The sequence below is a fragment of the Balaenoptera borealis genome, assembly GCF_965194805.1.
Source record: "Balaenoptera borealis genome assembly, chromosome: 18".
Classification (NCBI taxonomy): Eukaryota; Metazoa; Chordata; class Mammalia; order Artiodactyla; family Balaenopteridae; genus Balaenoptera; species Balaenoptera borealis.
The window spans coordinates 14,042,709-14,065,226 of NC_138877.1; the positions used below are offsets into that span (position 1 = coordinate 14,042,709).

Here is a 22,518-nt window from a genome sequence, read left to right on the forward strand (position 1 = left end):
AGGAAGGGAGCAAGCAATTAAAAAAAACTCAGTCATCATAATTACTTAGAACAAAGGCAGTTTTAAGTTATTTCATTTTACTAGTCGTTTAGTTCCATTGGTAGAATTGACATTCTTGTTTTTTAGTCATCGCTTTAAATCTTTTAAGTGTAACGGGATTTGCCAGGTGATATGTATTTTTCATGGTCAATTTTGGAATTAATATAAAGTGAATTAAATTTATTAACTTTCTGCTGTCTTTAGAATACACTCTAGTATTGACTTTAGCTATTCTACTTTATTTGGAATACTTTATTAATAAAACAATTTTTCCTATATGCTTAATAATTCTTATGATTTGGTGATCTGCTTATTTTCATTTATAAACTATATATTTAAGATATTTAACAGCACAGACTGAAACATTTGAAATTTCTATTCTTCATGTTCACACTAGATTTTAATGTAAGGGCTCAGAAATGTGAGTAATCATTTGTCAGGGACACATAACTCTTGGAATGCCTACCAATAGGAAGAGAAAAAAATTCCTTACAGTCTAAAATTCTCTGAAGATTATACTGTGCTCTTCACCGTTACAAACTTACTCCACTCCCTCTTGCTCTCCCTCTGTTAGCATCATGATTTTATTTCTGGGTTTAATAAGGAATATGTAGGAAGATATTATTTAGAGATCAAGAGAGGTGTTAATGAGATAAAAATTACACTGTTTTGCCCTTTTACCTTTTTCCTCTTTTCTCTCCTTGGCATAGAGCACACATACTAGCTTGTTTCTCTCTTTAGCAAGAGACCCATTCCAGGCTTCTCTTCCAGCCTTTCATCCTGTAGTTTGGTTCTCTCATGTCACAGCACTTCTCTTAAACCCTCTACCTAGTATTTTGGTTTTCTTCCAGAGTTCATAATCTCTACCTTGTTCTCATCCCTTCAGTTCATCATAAAGGGCATTTCTGAGTTATCAATGGGAGCTTAGCTTATGTATGTGGTGTGTAGTACCATAATTATTCATCATAAAATTTGGGATGTCAAGGATGTGCATTTGTATTAATTGCTGCCAGCTAAAGAAAGTGGCCAGGAAGTGCAGGCATTTAGTATTGCTTTTCTGTACTTGGATATACAGCTTCTTTTCTTCTCTTTCTTCTGCCTTCTTTGGTTAACAAGTATCAACCTTCAATGACTTCATCCTTTACTCATATAATCACTTAATTAATTTAGCCCAATGGATAGTGTTGGCATATTAGTGATGACTGGAGCGGTATGACATAAAATCCCAGATTCTTTAAGTTTGAGGTAACTTAGAAGTACCGTAGTTAAGTCTGTCAAACTAAGGTAGGGTTTTATAACTTGCCAGATGGCCATCTCATTCTCTTTGAAAACTTTCACATTATTCAATTTTCTGAGAGCGCTTGTATTTTGAACTATATTCCATAAATTGAAGTGAGATATGTCTCCATATTATTTTATCCATTACACAACTTCTGTTATGACATTCTCCAGAATAATTTTAACTGTCATGGGGAATCATTTTAAGTTTTGAATTCAGCTCATGTGAATTTAGGTTAATCTCATTCTCCTAAATTTTTTTTTTCATTTAGTACAGTTATGGTAAGATTCAACAGTGAGTATCAAAATAAGAGTAACATAAGTTAGGAAGTGATTTCCCTCCCATGTAAAAGTTGGTTAAGTCATGTTATGGATTGCTTTGCTTCACAAAGATTTAGGACTCAAGTTTTCTAGCTTATTGTTTTTCTGTGATAGCCTCCATTCCCAAGTTTGCCTCATGGTCCCAAAAGGCTTTTCCCCCTTTAGCCATCATGTTCATGTTCTAGCTAGCAGGTAAGAGAGAAGGATGGAGAAGAAATGAGAGAAGACCATGCACCAGCTGCGTTTTAAGGAAAGTTTTTAGAAAGTACCTCAAGAAACTGCATTATATATTATTGACCTGAAGAATCAGGTCATGTACAGGAATATTTATTTCAGGTAGTCAAATGCCCAGTTAAAATGTGCTCTATTACTGTGGGAAAAGACCAGAATAATTTTTGGAAAACAATTAGCATTCTCAAACATGTAGGGTTTCTAGACTCATAAGTATTCTGGTTGCCCTTTTATAGGTGAATTTAAGTTTTAATTGCCTATAGTCCAACTAATGAACACAGTAATCTAGGCTGAATACAGTGGAAATTTACATGCCTTGATTTTCAACACAGCCTAAGATAGTAGCTCTTTTGGAATCAATATCTTCACCATGAGTTACAGTTAAGGGTAAGTAAAAAGTTGTTCTCTGCCACTCTGGCTTCCCAATTTTGTGATATGCAGGACGTCCAGGATGCTTTCAGGTCACTTAACAAATTTTCATATATTCTCTGAAAGCACTGGAGTTGATTCTCCTAAGATTCCATGAGAAACTAATGAAGGAATATGCTTTTTATTTTCTTCCTAATTGGTTTCTTTAAGGTGGATATTTGACCACTGTCATAATTATAATTACCTGCTATGTTATAGTTACTGTGTTAAGCACTTTATACACATTATAACTTTTACTACTTTCAACAATCCTGTAAGGAAGGTATTTTTGTGTCCTTGTTAGAGATGTGAATACTTATGTCCAGAGATTTAAGAAACCTACCCCAAATCTCAAAAGAGGTAGCTGAGTTCGGATTCAAATTCAACTCAAAATCTGTGTTTTTAATCACTATGCTATATTGATTTTAATCTTCTGTCCTCTTCTCCTAAAATAAACATTGGTTAAAAAAAGAGACATAGAGTTTTCCATTAAAGATAAATATATATTTTTACTTGAAACATTACCCTACTGCCTACATACACACACCACACACACATACATGTACAAACACATTATGTCTCATGGCAGTATAAAATATTATTTTTATGGGCATTTGAATTATTGTTAAAGCTGGCTTTTGGATATGTTTATAAGGCAAGATTTACAAGTTTCAGAGATGAAAACTTTGAGAACTTCAGTTATTACCCATGGATTTTTGGGCTTTGTGAAAATATACAGTACAGAAAATTTCTGCAAGTCCAGCAGAAATCAGCTTTATGGGGATAGACTGGGTGGAAAAATTAGTGGAGAATATAAAGCCACTGCAGACTCCTTGGATTACTAGTGGATTCGAAAATGAACAGGTATTGGCATGAGCAGTAGTTTGACTGCTTATTATACTTTACTCTCTTCTCTGGTCACATTACATGATGTAACCGGGTGAATCAGAAATTGGATCTGTATGGGGAGATGTGGGTGACCACAGTTCCCTGCTAGTCACTGCTTCTACGGATGAGATATTCCAACGTTCCCTGGAATCATTCTGGAAATCAACCAGAACTTCAGATTTGTTAGGGAAGTTTGCTAAAATGCTTACGAATAGAGCATATAGTGCTGATCTGAGGCCTGTTCCAGACTTCTGCTCCTGACCTCCAAGTAACCTTGTGGGTTGAAGCCCTTTGTCTTACAGAGCTGCTCACTGTCCTCGCTTCAGAAAGGTACTGTGATCTCCAAGATGTTAGGGTTTTCTCTCAGGGGCGTCACTATCTTAAAATCTACCGTCTGTAAGCCTCTAAGGCCTGGTCTTTATCCACATTTTCTGTTTTATGTAGGCCTGCATTTATGAAACAGAACTGATCCAGTTGGTGGGATTTACTCATGAATGAGAGATAGGGCTGATATGTCCACTCTCTCTATTATTTCAATGCATGGTAGTTTAAAACATTTTGGTTTTATTAGATATAGCAGTTTTTGACTTAGCCACAAAGTAATTTTCTCTTAGTGTAGATTTTGGGCCACTAGCATCAGAATCACCAAAGGTGCAGATTAAAAAGGTAGGATCTTAGGGACCACTCAAAACTTCTGGAATCAGAATGTCTGGAAGTAAGGCTCAAGAATCTGCATTTTAAATAATTTCCCAGGTGATTCAATACTCACTAAAGTTTGTTAACTGCTATCAAGTGTTTGACAGAAGGTGTTTGACATAAGATGCTTCTAATTGAATTTTTTCCCTCTTATTTTTATGAATTCTTTCCCTTTCTCCTTATCTCTGTCTTCTCTCTTTCCAAACATAACAGAAATTTTTGGAAAAATCTGTGACCCATAGGGAATTTCAAGTTCTATTCTACAGGTATCTTTTGACATTCAGTACCTACTGGATCTGGAACTGATCATGTACGTTGGGGATCCTTAAATGATTTGAGACTCAGGGCACTGCCAGTTTTCTCCTGGCCTGAAGGAGCTTCCCTTTCAGTCTTCTTTGACATCACCATTTCCTTCCTCTCAGATATTAAAAAATAAATGTCATGTCTTTGGGTTACATGGTGGCTTTAATACTTGCCCAGTTACAGGGTACATGGCAGGCATAATGTTCTAAAAATATGTAATACCACAAAATATAACAAGCTTAAGATAATTAAATAGACAATACTTTATATTAAATAATATCTGCTTTGGTGAAGAACCCAATTCTTAGATTACAACATTTTGACAGTAGAATGCTTTATTTAGATTCCTGTGGTTTGAGGTTCAAAGGTGAGGAAGAGGGGAAAATGCAGTCGTTGTCAATAAATTTCTGTTAAGGTGCATCAGTGTTACTTAGGAAAGAAGAAAGGTTCAGGAAGGTATTCATACCTTTTCACAGTGCTCAATAACGGCATGGACACACTGATTTCTATGCCTAGGTCTAACAAAAATAGTTGTGGTGCATTGACTGAATTTGACATAATACGGTAGTTGTTTCCATGAGATGGTAGCCATAAATATTGGCCTTCACAATCAGTATATCACATTTCCCAGACTGTGATCATTGGCTCCTAGTGAGTATATGATCAAAGTTGGTACAATCAGAGTGAATCTAGAGCTTTCTGGGACCTATTGGAAAAGTGGCTCCCTTTTTCTGCTTTTTCTATGAAGATGTGAGATGATGATTGCTATGGCTATCTTGTCTCCACAAGGTGAGTTGGATAATGCAGCCACCCTAGAGAAGGCAAGGCAAAAGATGGAGAGAAAGAAACCAGTTTGCGGTGACATTATTTAAACCCCTGAATCAAAAATTACTTGAAGGTAAGTGTATGCCTGACATTTCCAGTTATATGAGCCAATACATTCCTTTTATTGTTTAAGCCAGGTTGTTTTTGAGTGTGTATGTTTTCTTCACTGGCTGCTGAAAGAGTCCTAACTTATTTATCATCTAACAATGCTCATCACACTTCATTGTTATTGCTTACGTAAGATCTGACTTTCTTGCTAGACTATAACCTCCATTACCTTCCATTACATTCTATGATCTATTTTGAGCTAATTTTTGTGAAGGATATAAGGCCTGTGTCTAGATTCATTTTTTGCATGTGGATGTCCAGTTGTTCCTGTGCCATTTGTTGAAGAACCTATCTTTGCTTCACTGTATTGCCTTTGCTCCTTTGTCAAACATCAGTTGACTGTATTAATGCAGGTCTATTTCTGGGCTCTCTACTCTGTTCCATTGATCTATTTGTCTATTCTTTCACCAATACCATACTGTCTTGATTATAGTAGCTTTATAATATGTCTTGAAGTCAGAAAGTGTTATTACTCAACTTTATTCTCCTTCTTCAATATTGTACTGGATATTTTGGGTCTTTTGCCTCTCCATATAAATGTTAGATCAATTTGTTGATATCCACAAAATAACTTGCTGGGAATTTGATTGGGATTGCATTGAATCTATAGATCAAGTTTGGAAGAATTGACATCTTGACAATATTGAGTCTTCTTATTCATGAATGTGGAATATTTCTCCATTTATTTAGTTCTTCTTTGAATTACATTCATCAGACTTTTGTAGTTTTCTACATATATATCATGTACATATTTTGTTAGATTTATGCATAAGTATTTCACTTCTGGGGGTGCTAATGTAAATGGGATTTTTAAATTTCAAATTCCACTTGTTTATTCCTAATATGTAGGAAAGTGATAGACTTCAGTATATTAATCTTGTATCCTGCAATCTTGCTATAATCGCTTATTACTTCCGGGAGTTTCAGTTGATCCTTTTGGGTTTTCTAGACAGATGATCATGTTACCTGCTAACAAATACAGTTTTATATTTTCCTTCCCAAGGTGTACACGTTTTACTTCTTTTTCTGGTCTTATTGCATTAGCTATAACTTCCAGTACAATGTTAAAAAGGATTGGTGAAAATTTCCTTCTATTCCTAGTTTACTGAGAGTTTTTTTTTTTAACACAAATGAATGTTAGATTTTGTCAAATGCTTTTTTTTTTTTTTTTTGCATCTAATGGTATGTTCATGTGATTTTTCTTTGTTAGCCTATTGACGTGATGAATTAAATTAATTTATTTTCAAATGTTGAACCAACCTTGCATACCTGAAACAACTCCCAGTTAATGTGGTGTATAGTTCTTTTTATCCATTGTTGGATTTGATTTGCTAATGTTTTGTTGAGTTTTTTTGCAGCTATATTCATGAGAGTTATTGATCTATAGTTTTATTTTCTTGTAATGTCTTTGGCTGGTTTTGGTACTAGCGTAATGCTGGAATTGTAGAATGAGTTCAGAAGTATTCCTTTTGCTTCCATTCTCTGAAAGAGACTGTAGATAATTGATATAATTTCTCTTTTAAATATTTGGAAGAATTCACCAGTGAACCCATCTCATTCTGGTGCTTTCTGTTTTGGAAAGTTATTAATTACTGATTCAACTTATTTCACAGATATTGACCTATTCATATTGTTTATTTCTTTTTTGTGTGAATTTGGGCAGCTTGTGTCTTTTAAAGAACTTGTCCATTTCATCTAGGTTATCAAATTTGTGGGCATAGTGTTCTTCACTGTACTCCTTTATTATCCTTTTAATGTGCATGGAATCTGTAGTGATGTCCCCTCTTTGATTTCTGATATTAGTAGTTTTCCTCCTCTCTTTTTTTTTTTTTTTTGTCTAAGTTAGCCTGGTTAGCGGCTTATCAATTTTGTTGATAAAAAAACAAACAAACAAAAAAACACCAGCATTTGGTATTGTAGATTTTCTCTATTGATTTCCGTTTTTCAATTTGATTCTGCTCTAATTCTTATTGTTTCCTTTCCCTGCTTATTTTAATTTAATCAGCTCTTCTTTTTCCAGTTTCTTTAAGTAAAAGCTTAGAATATTGATTTTATATCTTTCTTCATTTCTAATATAGGAATTCAATGCTGTAACTTCCCACTGAGCACTTTCTTTTGCTGCAAACCACAAATTTTGAAAAGTCGTACTTTCATTTTCTTTTAGTTAAAAATATTTTAAATTTCTCTTATGATTTCTTCCTTGACCCATATGTTATTTAAAAGTGCACTGTTTATTCTGCATGTATTTTGGGTTTTTCTGCTCATCTTTCTGTTATTGATTTCTAATTTAATACCATTACTATCTATGAGTACATAGTGTATGATTTCTATTTTGTTAATTTGTTAAGGTGTGGCTTATGGCCCAGAATGTAGTCTATCTTGGTGAATGTTCCATGTGAACTTGAGAAGAATGTGCTTTCTGCTGTTGTTCAATGAAGTAATCTATAGATGTTAATTATATCCATTTGATTGATGGTTTGTTGTGTTCAACTATGTCCTTACGCATTTTCTGCCTTCTGGATCTGTCCATTTCTGATAGAGATGTGTTGAAATCTCCATTTATTATAGTGGATTCATCTACTTCTCCTTGTAGTTCTATTAGTTTTTGCCTCATGTAGTTTCCTGCTCTGTTTTTGGACTCAACCATATTAAAGATTGTTATGTCTTCTTGGAGAATTGACCCTTTTATCATTATGTAATGTCCTTCTTTATCCCTGATATAACTTACCTTGCTTTGTAGTCTGCTCTGGCACTTACTTTTTAGAGCCTGTCTAAAAATGGAAAACTATTGCCTCTAGGAGTTATTGTGAGATTTACTGGGCTAATGAAAATAGAGCACTTAAAACAGTGACTAATGTGTTATAAACGTGCAATAAATGCTCACCATTATTATCAATAAAGTGCTTATTACGATGTGGGTACTCAAGAATTGCTATTACCTTATATTTTAACTCACAGAAACATTTTCATAGAATCCTTATTCATTAATTTCTTAGGTGAGTTATGATAGTGACTTAGTCAAAGATCATAGTGAAGGAGGGGTCAGATTCTATACAGACTTTGAAGTTATAACTGATTTATTATGAGGTATGGGAGGAGCCAAGGATGCCTCCAAACTTTTATAATTTGAGTACTAGAGTGAATGATATTGCGTTTTCTGAGATGAAGAACACAAAGCAGATGGGATTTTTTTCAGAGGAAACCAGAAGTTCTCTTTTGATCATTTAAATTTCAGAAATCCATTAACTAGTAAACTGGGTACAATAAGGGTGAGCATGTAATTGATCATTTCAACCACGACACTTTGAGAGTGACAGGGACTACTAACTGCTGGGAATCTAAGACAATGGGCATAAACTTGAACTGTCCCAGGGGTGAGTGGTCACCTTGGATATAAAAATCTAGAATTTAATGGGAAGAGTAAGCCTAGAAATATGTGTGGAAGTCAACAGGGTACAGCGAGTGTTTAGCAGTAGGACCAATGAGATCATGTAGGTAGTGAGTATATATAAAGATGGCAAGAGGTGAGAAGATCAAGAACTGAACTCTGGCTGGTTGAGAATAAATTTATAACAAAGAAATAAGTACTATTGTGAAAGAGATCTGAGACACAGAATACCATGTTACATAAGATTAGCAAATGGTGAAATTAAATCTAGAGTAAAGACCTGTCCTTTTACTTAGGTTACTTACATTACTATAGGTGAGAAACAAGAACAACACTTTTGGTAAAAACGTACATATTTGGTAAAAAAATCAAATACCACTATATGATACAAATCAACACAAATCAGAATCCTCCTTCTGTACTACTTCGTATGACATAGGCTTGCTCTGAAAGGGCAATTATTTTGAACTTTTTCTCTGCCCTTTATATTTCTAAATACTAGGTGTAATGTGAATATAATAGCACCTACCTCATAGGAATGTTTAGGAGATTAAATACAGCAATACATGTAAACTGTAAGGACTAAATGTGTTAGCTGTTATTGTTACTTTTTTTTTTTTTAATTTATGTTTATGGAAGAAAAGGCTAAGTATAGTGGTTACTCTGCTTAATTTCTGTTGATACTAGAGAAAAATACTCTTGACACATATTTGCCATAAAGACAAAAACTTTCAACATCATAAGGATTTGATCACTTGGCAAATGGACTGAATAACACCTACTTCTCAGTGGGATCTTAATAATGGTTAAATTATAATAGCAGTTGAAGAAAATCTTATGAGGCTGCCTTCAAGCATTAAAAAGTTAACCCTTATTTATTAGGTTTAACAAAATGTGCAGCTGGAAAACTCCACTGTTCTTACCAAAGGAAATCAATGGAATATGTCATATATTAAACCACTCCCAAAGGCTGCATATTTGAGAGCTCTAAAGATCAGTTTTGGCATGTACCATAGTTGATTTAGCATGGAAGAATGTTTTCTGGTTCTGGCATTACTTGCTCATGATTCTTCTGCATCTCTCTGTATAAGTCTATTGAACTGCAAAGAGCAAGTTAAAAAAAAGTAATGTACCATAAACAAGACGAAAAGACAACCCTCAGAATGGGAGAAAATATTTGCAAATGAAACAACTGACCAAGGATTAATCTCCAAAATTTACAAGCAGCTCATGCAGCTCAATATCAAAAAAACAAACAACCCAATCCAAAAATGGGCAGAAGACCTAAATAGACATTTCTCCAAAGAAGATATACAGATCGCCAACAAACACATGAAAGGATGCTCAACATCACTAATCATTAGACAAATGCAAATCAAAACTACAGTGAAGTATCACCTCACACCAGTCAGAATGGCCATCATCAAAAAATCTACAAACAATAAATGCTGGAGAGGGTGTGGAGAAAAGGGAACCCTCTTGCACTGTTGGTGGGAATGTAAATTGATACAGCCACTATGGAGAACAGTATGGAGGTTCCTTAAAAAACTAAAAATAGAACTACCATACAACCCAGCAATCCCACTACTGGGCATATACCCTGAGAAAACCATAATTCAAAAAGAGTCATGTACCACAATGTTCATTGCAGCTCTATTTACAATAGCCAGGACATGGAAGCAACCTAAGTGTCCATCAACAGATGAATGGATAAAGAAGATGTGGCACATACATACAATGGAATATTACTCAGCCATAACAAGAAACAAAATTGAGTTATTTGTAGTGAGGTGGATGGACCTAGAGTCTGTCATACAGCGTGAAGTAAGTCAGAAAGAGAAAAACAAATATCGTATGCTAACACATATATATGGAATATTAAAAAAACAACAACAAAATGGTTCTGAAGAACCTAGGGGCAGGACAGGAATAAAGACGCAGAGAATGGACTTGAGGACACGGGGAGGGGGAAGGGTAGGCTGGGATGAAGTGAGAGAGTGGCATGGACATATATACACTACCAAATGTAAAACAGATAGCTAGTGGGAAGCAGCCACATAGCACAGGGAGATCAGCTCAGTGTTTTGTGACCACCTAGAGGGGTGGGATAGGGAGGGTGGGAGGGAGATGCAAGAGGTAGGAGATATGGGGATATATGTATATGTATAGCTGATTCACTTTGTTATAAAGCAGAAACTAATACACCATTGTAAAGCAATTACACTTCAATAAAGATGTTAAGAAGAATTCTAAATAAAAAAATTAAAAAGTAATGTAATCAGCATAGCAAAACAATACAGACTTCCCAATTCACTTAGATTTGCTTTCACAGTTGTAGGATCAGATTTTACCAAGTTTGAAGAACTTGGCCAGTTCAAAATACATTAACTTTGTGTCAGTAAATTTGCCTTTTTTTAGTATTCCTTTTAGGAAAAGCTACCAATGATAGTAATTCTGTTTTAATTCTGAAATTCTCATGTACCATAGATATTGGTAAATGATATCAAGTTTAGCTCAGTGGAATTAGATTTATTTATTAGATGTGTTCTTGTTCCAAACTTAGCCTGGTCAAAGGGTAAAAGGCAAAGAAGAAGTAGGAAAATAGAAAAGTTTTCTTTTGAATGGCAATGCCAGACATTCAGTCTCCTGTGGTTGTTCTCTTGACGAGATACCTTCCCATTTTTATATGTTTACATCTGGGTGGGCAATAGCACTCATTGTACCAATCACAGACTTCAGTGCCCAGAATCGAAATAGTTTATATAGTTGATAGGTTATTATACTGGACTTTGGGAGATTAGGTTCATTAATTTTGAACCACTCAGTACAGTAGGTGAATATCATACTCCAGATTGTCAGTTTAGCCTCTTGGCTGTCTCAACTGTAGAACCCAATCCTAAATATAAACTAAGCAAAAATGGCCACTAAGAAGTCAAAATTGTATTTGCAAAATCCCAGTACTAAACCTCACATTTTTATTCTAGAGGCTCTCATTCAGAGGTTATATAAATGAACTTGCTTTAGACATGAGAAATGAGGGTTGTGTGATGTAGTAGAAAAACTTTTAGAGGTCGAAATGATAAGGTTTGTTAGTGAGGGGAGAAAAAAATTCATGTAAGTTAACAGAAGAACTATAAAAGTCTAGAATGTTTGGGCTATGAAGTGAAAGAGAGCATATCTGTATATCTAAAATTTTGATGCATCCCCTTTTAGAACAGAATGTTAATTTATGCTTAGGTGAGAACTGGTAATTATTAGGACATTGCTGTGAGTTTTTAGGGCCAAAAGAATAGCTAGAGTTTTTAGGGCCAAAAGAATGCTGTTCTAGGCACCTTCCCTTCCTCCATACAAGAACTAAGTGCTAGACAAGCTGGACACATTTCCTGGCCATGCCATGTCCTTTCATGCTTTCATGGGTTTGTTTATTCTAAATTCCTTTTTTGGAAGCTGGACTCTCTATTTGCTGAACCGCTGCACATCTCTTAGAGATCAGCACAAACAATTTTCTCTGACACTGAATTCTCACTCCCTTCTGACGGAAAGTATATCTAACATTAAACTTCAAAACAAAACAAAAAAATCACACACACACTCATTTATATATGTATATATATATTATGTTGAACTAATGAAATTGTATTTTTGTAGGTCTTTATAAAATCAAATATTGGCAATTTCATAAGGTTCTTTGCCCTTTGGCCATGCTGATTTTGGAAGATAAGTGCCAATGCTTCATGAATAAATGAACAAATAAATCTACTTTTGCTAAATTTAGTATGTTTCACTATTGCCTGTATTATATGGGAATTTTAGAATCAAAACAGGAAAGTGATTGTCATTGGTAGACACTTTCTCAAATGACATACACCTTAGCTTGAAATCCCACTACTTGGAAGGCAAACGTTGTTTGTAATACTTAAAAAGATCTAGAAAGCCATATCCTTAAATAGATAATAGGGAATAGAGGAGAAAATACCTACATACACGTATGTATGCATTAATCTTGGTGTAAATCAATAACTTCCATTAGACTCTGTATCCCAAAGTATTATGATTATTTATGCATTTATTTCTCCTATTATGTTATGAATTCTTAAGGGAAAATGCTATATCCTATTAATTTTTGTAGGATATTTCAGTTAAAACAATGAGCTTCCAATGTTAGAAAACAGTGCTGAGACAGTAATTGTATTGATTATGCATTTATATTGGTACAACCTATTTGGGCAATATTTGCCAAGAGGTGTAAAGGTTTCCTTTAAATCTCACCGACCCATAATCTCACTTCTTCTTATATGCTAGTCTAATATAGTCATCTGAAATATGGAGAAAATACAAATGATTAAATATATTTATGGCACTGTTACTTAAAACTGTAAAATACTTGAAACAATATAAAGATTTAATAGTAGAGCAATGTTTAAGTTAATTATAATTTATATCTTCAGTAATATATCATATAATGACAAAAGTGATGATTACGAATGTTGTGGAATAATAGCAGAATAATGATAACAAAGAAAAATATAAGTTATAAAATTTTATGGTGTTTTAAAGTAACACATTTGTATATTAAAAAAAGACCTGAAGGTTATACAAATATATGGTCATTGTTGCTTTCTTTGCATTTGAAGGCAACTATTTTTTATAAAATATTATGTTTATTTTGTAAAAAAAATTGTTGAAATTATTTCTATAATTAAAATAAATATAATTTTAAAACCCTAAAATTTGGGATTTAAACTCTGTAAATGTAAAACTAATGCAGGAAAATGTTGCTTATTGCATTGCTACTGTCTGTTTCACTCTCCTTTTTTCCCCGATGATCTGTATAAATGGGCATTCTCTGTATCCTTTCTAGACTTTTTGTCCTTAGCACTTACCATCACCCGCAAATTATTATTATTTTTAAAAACTTATTTTTCGAACAGTTTTGGGTTCACAGCAAAATTCTGAGGAAGGTAAAATTTCCCATATAGCGCCTGCCCTCACATAGGTATAACCTTCCCCGTTATCAACATCCCCCACTGGATTGGTACATTCATTGTAATTGATGAGCCCACATCATAACAATTAACACATCATAATCACCTGAAGTCTGTAGCTTCCTTTAGGGTTCACTCTTGGTGTTGTACATTCTATGAGTTTGGACAAATGTGTAATGACATATATTCATCACTATACTATCATATAGAATATTTTTACTGCCCTAAAAATCCTCTGTGCTCCCTTCCTTTCCTCCATGGTAACCACTGATCTTTTTATTGTCACCGTGGTTTTTGCCTTTTCTAGAATGTCATATAGTTCGAATCATATGGTATGTATTTCAGTTTCTTCATATACTTTTATGAACATATAATAGGAATTTGTCATGATGTATATCCTCATAGATTTCTTTCTAAAATAATCTCGTTGTTTACCTTATCTCTTTTCCAATGCCATTTGATGCATAAATCTTGATATGAAAAGGTCTATTTTAGCTCTTTTGTTTGAAACTTCTTGTCCTATAAAACAGGTTTTCTCAATGTACATTAGCCAATACCCTCTGTAAAATGTTATTTGTAATTTTCCTTTTATCATACTGAAATAAAATTCATAGTTAAGGTAAACTGCCTACAACATAATTTAAACATTTATGAATATAATTCTCTGAGTCTAACTTTAATATAAAGAGAAGTAGAAGAACACTAATTTATAATAAAATAATAAGTATTTTAATTGAAAATATCTGAGCATAAAAACACAGGAAGGTCACAGGTCAATCTGTATAAGAAGTACAGGAAAGTGAAAGAAGAAAGGCATGAATATAACTAGCATGAAAACTGTTACAATAAGTAATACATACTTTTTTGCATTATGATAAGAAAAAATGGGGCATGACCTTCATTGAATTATTGGTAGCATACCAAGACCAACTACAAACAGTAGAACCAGAGTCAATAAGAAGGTATGATATTCTTGAAACTAAGCTGGGCCTTATTTATAGGTGTACTGTCACAATTGTTCCCCATATTATGACATAGGGGAGAATAGTGACCTTTTTTTTTTTTAGAGTTTTAAAAAATATTTGTGTTTATTCATTTTTTTGCTTGTTTTGATTTTTCTTCCAGTTTTATTGAGATATAATTGACATACAGCACTATATCAGTTTAAGGTGTACAGCATAATGATTTGACTTACATACATCATGAAATGATTATCACAATAAGTTTAGTGAACATCCTTCATCTCATATAAGATACAAAAGGCAAAGAAAAAAAGGTTTTTCCCTTGTGATGAGAACTCAGGGTTTACTCTCTTAACAACTCTTATATATAAAATACAGCTGCATTTTTTTTCCCCCATAGCCAACATCGTTCTCAATGGTGAAAAAATGAAACCATTTCCTCTAAGATCAGGAACAAGACAAGGTTGTCCACTCTCACCACTATTATTCAACATAGTTTTGGAAGTCTTAGCCAGAACAATCAGAGAAGAAAAAGAAATAAAAGGAATCCAAATCAGAAAAGAAGAAGTAAAGCTGTCACTGTTTGCAGATGACATGATACTATACGTAGAGAATCCTAAAGGTGCTACCAGAAAACTACTAGAGCTAATCAACGAATTTGGAAGAGTAGCAGGATACAAAATTAATGCACAGAAATCTCTTGCATTCCTATACACTAATGATGAAAAATCTGAAAGAGAAATTAAGGAAACACTCCCATTTACCACTGCAACAAAAAGAATAAAATACCTAGGAATAAACCTACCTAAGGAGACAAAAGACCTGCATGCAGAAAACTACAAGACACTGATGAAAGAAATCAAAGATGATACAAACAGATGGAGAGATGTGCCATGTTCTTGGAGTGACTTTCTTAAGATTAGCATTCCTTCTAACTTGAACTCCCACTTGGGAGGCGTACATTTAGTCACTGGTACTTGAAAGAGTATGGAGGGCATGTCCTTTGATATGCAGCTGGAAATAAAGGATATATTGGAAAAATAAGAAGCAACACAAGAAGCTATCAGAAGTTACATAGTGAACATCTGGGACAGTATCAGAAATGAAAACAATAGGCAATTCAGCATACCTTTCTAATCTCTGTTTAAGTTTTGTAAACAAGTTTGAAAACAATATAAAAATATAGGGTAGCAATAATGTTAAATATTTTTAAGCTGCGTTTAATGAAATTCAACAAGATTCCTATATTTCATGGGTGTTGCTAACTTAATAGTCCTGCTCCTATGTCTGCTAAAAGAGATCTCAAGTCTTCTTTGATACGTATATGCAATTGTTTCATTGTTTTGCAGTAACTGCACCACAGTCTGAAACCTTGCCTATCTAGATAATTTCTGTAGGATGTGGTTGTATGTGGGTGCCTAGGCAACACTATGGGCAATTTCAGCATAAACATTTCCTAAAAAAATAAGTTAAAGTATGCATTAAGTAATCAGTAATGCTGGCTCTTTGACTGGGAATGTATGGAAACTTACCCCAGTTCTGTGAAATATTCCATTCAACAACATGACTAACCTTCAATAAAGTCTTCTAACTTGACTTTGATAGAAAATATGAAGAAAGAAAGCCCCAAAATGTGAAAATAAAGGAAATTATTCATAAAATCCTTATTGCAATCCCTCCCCCAAGTAGTGAAATAGTTTTTGTGTGTTTCAGAGCATAAATTTCTAAATTCTAATGAAAATATTCATAGTTCTTGTACTTCAGAATCCCCTTTATTTAGGAACATGAAGTTTATAATTTTTCAGATAGAACATTACATGACAAGGTTTAGGAAAACTTAGTTTTTTTGAGCTGAGATGTAGCATTGCTAGATAAGCCCTAATATCCCTAGAATATGGGAGGCAGGTCTTGTTGGCAAAATATGCTATATATTTTGTTGTACATGTAATATATAATGTTAAACATTATAATTATTGTTATTATTATTAGGAGTAGTAGTATTAGGAAGAGTGGAGTCATGAATGGAAATTAACTAAGTCTTTATTAGAAGTGAAATTTGGAGAGGAATTATACTGTGGAATAAAACATTGGATAGGGTTCAAAGGATGGAGGAAAGGTCTTGACTGGGAGAGATGTTTTCCCTCAGCTTTACTGAGGTATAATTAACATATAATATTGTGTAAATTTAAGTTGTACAAGGCGTTGATTTGATTTGATAAACATAATATATTTTTTTAACACCTTTACTGGAGTATAATTGCTTTACGATGGTGTGTTAGTTTCTGCTTTATAACAAAGTGAGTCAGCTATACATATACATATACCACCATATCTCCTCCCTCTTGCGTCTCCCTCCCACCCTCCCTATCCCACCCCTCTAGGTGGTCACAAAGCATCAAGCTGATCTCCCTGTGCTGTGCAGCTTCTTCCCATTAGCTATCTATTTTACATTTGGTAGTATATATAAGTCCATGCCACTTTCTCACTTCGTCCCAGCTTACCCTTCCCCCTTCCTGTGACCTCAAGTCCATTCTCTACATCTACGTCTTTATTCCTGTCCTGACCCTAGGTTCTTCAGAACCATTTTTCTTTTTTTTAGATTCCATATATATGTGTTAGCATACGGTATTTATCTTTCTTTTTCTGACTTACTTCACTCTGTATGACAGTCTCTAGGTCCACTCACCTCACTACAAATAACTCAATTTCATTTCTTTTTATGGCTGAGTAATATTCCATTGTATATATGTGCCACATCTTCTTTATCCATTCATCTGTCGATGGACACTTAGGTTGCTTCCATGTCCTGGCTATTGTAAATAGAACTGCAATTAACATTGTGGTACATGACTCTTTTTGAATTATGGTTTTAAACTTATATATTTTAAAACAATTATCACCATAGCAATTAGCTAACACCTTCATCATTGCACATAATTACCATTTCTTTTTATGGTGAGAACATTTAAGATCTACTCTGGGAGATTTCTTAAACCATCATTTACTCATGAAGCAATTCTTGTCATACTTTTCCTTTGGTTGAGGAGTTTTCTGGTATACATTTAATCTTCAAAAATATTTCTAAATGAATTATGCAGAATACATTGTTTTTATTGTATTATTGTAGGTAGAGTTCCAAAGCTGTTCTATTCCATGACAAAAAGAAATTTTCAGTGGAGGATGTAGGTAGGGGATTTTAACCTAGTTTATAAATCAGCAACTTTTTTTCAGTGCATAATTTCCTACAAGTCTGTACAAATTGTGTGCATCTATAAAACCTTAAGATTAGGGGAGGTGGTGGGGAAGTGGCTGGCTGCAGTTGAAATAGCCCTGAAAGTTCCTCCTGCCAAATTTCCGCAGCTTTGTAGCTAATGAAAACACAGACTAATCTGATTGGTATAGATCCCTGTTTCCTTCCCTTTTGCTAACACATATTTTCCACAGGAGCATATGAACAGATTCATAGTTCCTTCAGGTATTATACGGAAAAACATCTATTAACTGGATTGCATGTGTAAACATACACAGGTATTAGAATGGATAATTTAGAATAGATCATGTGCTTTGTAGTTCACTTAGGTGGAATTAATGTACCTAAATTCCCTATATGTGAAGAGTCATTATGCCAAAAATATTTAGAAGAGGCAGACAGAATCAGCTCCAGTTTTTCTCTCTCCATATGTTGTACCCGTAGGCAACTCAATTCTGATTTAATGTCTTTTTCCTTTCTGTGTAAAGGAGCTAACCTGATAGGTTATAAATTGCAGATGCCCAGCTTGCACTTTAGTTTTTTACTGAGCCGCAAGAAAACTATTAACGTTATTAAATGATTGGCAAGTACCTTCAAGGGATTTGACATTTTTAAACATGAAGGAAACCTTGAGGGAAGATTTAACCAACATTTTATTAAATCTATGGAATTAGCCTGTTTAAGGTTGGCCCTTGGCAAAATTGTGAGACATTTGCTTCTAGGGAAATAACCTATTGCCTTTCCCTTCCCTTTAGACCTCCTTGCTCTCCTTCCACGCATGTCAACAAATCAATTCCCTCCTATTTTCTGGGTAGCCGCCAGCATCAAAATCTGTACTCAGTTGTACACCAAGGTGTGACACACTCATAAAGCTCTAAAGTTTCTTCTTTCCAGAGTGACCCCGTGTTAATAAGTGTAGCCAAACACTTTTGGGGGCTTTTTTATGAGCTGCAGAATAAGGAAGAGTAGTTGAAACCAGAGTTTCTAAAAGACTGTCCAGGGAAACTAAGTCCTAAGAAATTTTCTTAAAGAGGACTCCATGGTCATATGTTTGGGAAAGATTATTTATCCCTTCGTTGGAAATTCAAAATTCACCTTAGGATAGAAAAGACTCTGAGAAGGTTTATGAAAAAAAAAATATCTAATTCTGTTTAACACAGCATTTGGCAATTGCATTTGATCATGAAAGTTAACTATCATTTGTTTCTTTCTATATCACGTATTAATAATTATCAGAATCATCGGGTCATGGAATGCATTACTGGAAATGCTGGTTTAACAGCTTTGTCTATGACCTCTGAACTCACATTACTATGACATTCCTGGGATAGACTATGTACTTATAGCCAATGATCTTTTCCACAGAAGACAGAGAGAATAAGTTTGTTATTTACTAGAAAGAAGACTTTTCTGACATTGGGCATAATTTATACATTGAATGAATCATCTGGAGAAGCTCTAAGGACTTTAGAATAATGGATGATTTTTAATCTCTTTGGGCTAATCTGAGGTGTGAGATATTGTATTGTGCTTATCACATGAGGCCCAATACATGTACATGAGAGATCACAAAGTTTGTTGTAGAGAGCGTTTATTTCACTGGACTGTATTCACGTTTTTAATGCTCACATAAATACTATCTTCCTCTGCATTATGTTACCACAGAATTTACCATCATCTAATATATTATATATTTTACTTATTTATTTTGTTTATTGTCACGTCCCCATCCCTCAACTGGAATGTAATCTCCATGATGACAAGAAATTTTTTCTTTTTTTTTTAATTTCTGAATTTTATTTTATTTTTTTATACAGCAGATTCTTATTAGTCATCAATTTAATACACATCAGTGTATACATGTCAATCCCAATCGCCCAATTCATCACACCACCACCACCACCCCCCCACCACTTTCCCCCCTTGGTGTCCATACGTTTGTTCTCTGCATCTGTGTCTCAATTGCTGTGCTGCAAACCGGTTCATCTGTACCATTTTTCTAGGTTCCACATATATGAGTTAATATACAATATTTGCTTTTCTCTTTCTGATTTACTTCTGGATGACAGTGTCTGCATCCATCCACATCTCAACAAATGACCCAATATCGTTCCTTTTTATGGCTGAGTAATATTCCATTGTATATATGTACCACATCTTCTTTATCCATTCATCTGTCAATGGGCATTTAGGTTGCTTCCATGACCTGGCTATTGTAAATAGTGCTGCAGTGAACATTGGGGTGCATGTGTCTTTTTGAATTATGGTTTTCTCTGGGTATATGCCCAGTAGTGGGATTGCTGGATCATATGGTAATTCTATGTTTAGTCTTTTAAGGAACCTCCATACTGTTCTCCATAGTGGCTGTATCAATTCCCACCAACAGTGCAAGGGGGTTCCCCTTTCTCCACACCCTCTCTAGCATTTATTGTTTGTAGATTTTCTGATGATGCCCATTCTAATTGATGTGAGGTGATACCTCATTGTAGTTTTGATTTGCATTTCTCTCATAATTAGTGATGTTGAGCAGCTTTTCATGTGCTTCTTAGCCATCTGTATGTCTTCTTTGGAGAAGTGTCTATTTAGGTCTTCTGCCCAGTATTGGATTGGGTTGTTTGTGTTTTTAATATTGAGCTGCATGGGCTGTTTATATATTTTGGAGATTAAACCTTTGTTCGTTGATTCGTTTGCAAATATTTTCTCCCATTCTGAGGGTTGTCTTTTTGTCTTGTTTATGGTTTCCTTTGCTGTGCAAAAGCTTTTAAGTTTCATTAGGTCCCATTTGTTTATTTTTGTTTTTATTTCCATTACTGTAGGAGGTGGATCAAAAAAGATCCTGCTGTGATTTATGTCAAAGAGTGTTCTTCCTATGTTTTCCTCTAAGAGTTTTGTAGTGTCCCATCTTACATTTAGCTCTCTAATCCATTTTGAGTTTATTTTTGTGTATGGCATTAGGAGTGTTCTAATTTCATTCTTTTACATGTAGCTGTCCAGTTTTCTCAGCACCACTTATTGAAGAGACTGTCTTTTCTCCATTGTATATCCTTGCCCCCTTTGTCATAGATTAGTTGACCATAGGTGCGTGGGTTTATCTCTGGGCTTTGTATCCTGTTCCATTGATCTATATTTCTGTTTTTGTGGCAGTACCATATTGTCTTGATTACTGTAGCTTTGTAGTATAGTCTGAAGTTAGGGAGTCTGATTGCTCCAGCTCCATTTTTTTCCCTCAAGATTGCTTTGGCTATTTGGGGTCTTTTGTGTCTCCATACAAATTTTAACACTTTTTGTTCTAGTTCTGTAAAAAATCCCACTGGTAATTTGATAGGGATTGCATGGAATCTCTAGATTATTTTGGGTAGTATAGTCATTTTCACAATATTGATTCTTCCAATCCAAGAACATGGTATATCTCTCCATCTGTTTGTATCATCTTTAATTTCTTTCATCAGTGTCTTATAGTTTTCTGCATACAGGTCTTTTGTCTCCCTAGGTAGATTTATTCCTAGGTATTTTATTCTTTTTGTTGCAGTGGTAAATGGGAGTGTTTCCTTAATTTCTCTTTCAGATTTTTCATCATTAGTGTATAAGAATGCAAGAGATTTCTGTGCATTGATTTTGTATCCTGCAACTTTACCAAATTCATTGATTAACTCTAGTAGTTTTCTGGTAGCACCTTTAGAATTCTCTATGTATAGTATCATGTCATCTGCAAACAGTGACAGCTTTATTTCTTCTTTTCCAATTTATATTCCTTTTCTTTCTTTTTCTTCTCTGACTGCCATGGCTAGACTTCCAAAACTATGTTGAATAATAGTGGTGAGAGTGGACATCCTTTTCTTGTTCCTGATCTGAGAGGAAATGCTTTCAGTTTTTCACCATTGAGAATGATGTTTGCTGTGGGTTTGTCGTATATGGCCTTTATTATGTTGAGAGAGGTTCCCTCTATGCCCACTTTCTGTAGAGTTTTTATCATAAATTGGTATTGAATTTTGTCAAAAGCTTTTTCTGCATCTATTGGGACGATCATATGGTTTTTATTCTTCAATTTGTTAATATGTTGTATCACATTGCTTGATTTGTATATATTGAAGAATCCCTGCATCCCTGGGATAAATCCCACTTGATCATGGTGTATGATCCTTTTAATGTGTTGTTGGATTCTCTTTGGTAGTAGTTTGTTGAGGATTTTTGCATCTATATTCATCAGTGATATTGGTCTGTAATTTTCTTTTTTTGTACTATCTTTGGCTGGTTTTGGTATCAGGGTGATGGTGGCCTCATAGAATGAGTTTGGGAGTGTTCCTTCCTCTGCAATTGTTTGGAAGAGTTTGAGAAGGATGGGTGTTAGCTCTTCTCTAAATGTTTGATAGAATTCTCCTGTGAAGCCATCTGGTCCTGGACTTTTGTTTCTTGGAAGATTTTTAATCACACTTTCAATTTCATTTCTTGTGACTGGTCTGTTCATATTTTCTATTTCTTCCTGGTTCAGTCTTGGAAGGTTATATCTTTCTAAGAATCTATCCATTTCTTCCAGGTTGTCCATTTTATTGGCATAGAATTGCTTGTAGTAGTCTCTTATGATGCTTTTTATTTCTGCAGTGTCCATTGTAACTTCTCCTTTTTCATTTCTAATTTTATTGATTTGAGTCCTCTCCCTCTTTTTCTTGATGAATCTGGCTAAAGGTTTATCAACTTTGTTTATCTTCTCAAAAACCAACTTTTAGTTTTATTGATCTTTGGTATTGTTTTCTTTGTTTCTATTTCATTTATTTCTGCTCTGATCTCTATGATTTCTTTCCTTCTACTAACTTTGGGTTTTATTTGTTCTTCTTTCTC

General features: G+C 34.3%; 1 protein-coding gene across 4 annotated transcripts in view; it reads left to right on the forward strand.

Annotated features, from left to right (window-relative positions):
• Positions 1–22,518, forward strand: part of LOC309615688 (uncharacterized protein) — a 426,392-nt gene that overhangs the window by 197,860 nt on the left and 206,014 nt on the right. Inside the window, exon 5 of one of the 4 annotated variants that reach the window (XR_014236964.1) lies at positions 4,954–5,062. The exons of the other annotated variants lie outside the window; for them this stretch is intronic. The gene's annotated coding sequence lies outside the window, so the exon portion shown is untranslated. The remainder of the gene's footprint in view (positions 1–4,953; positions 5,063–22,518) is intronic. 4 annotated transcript variants of the gene reach the window in all.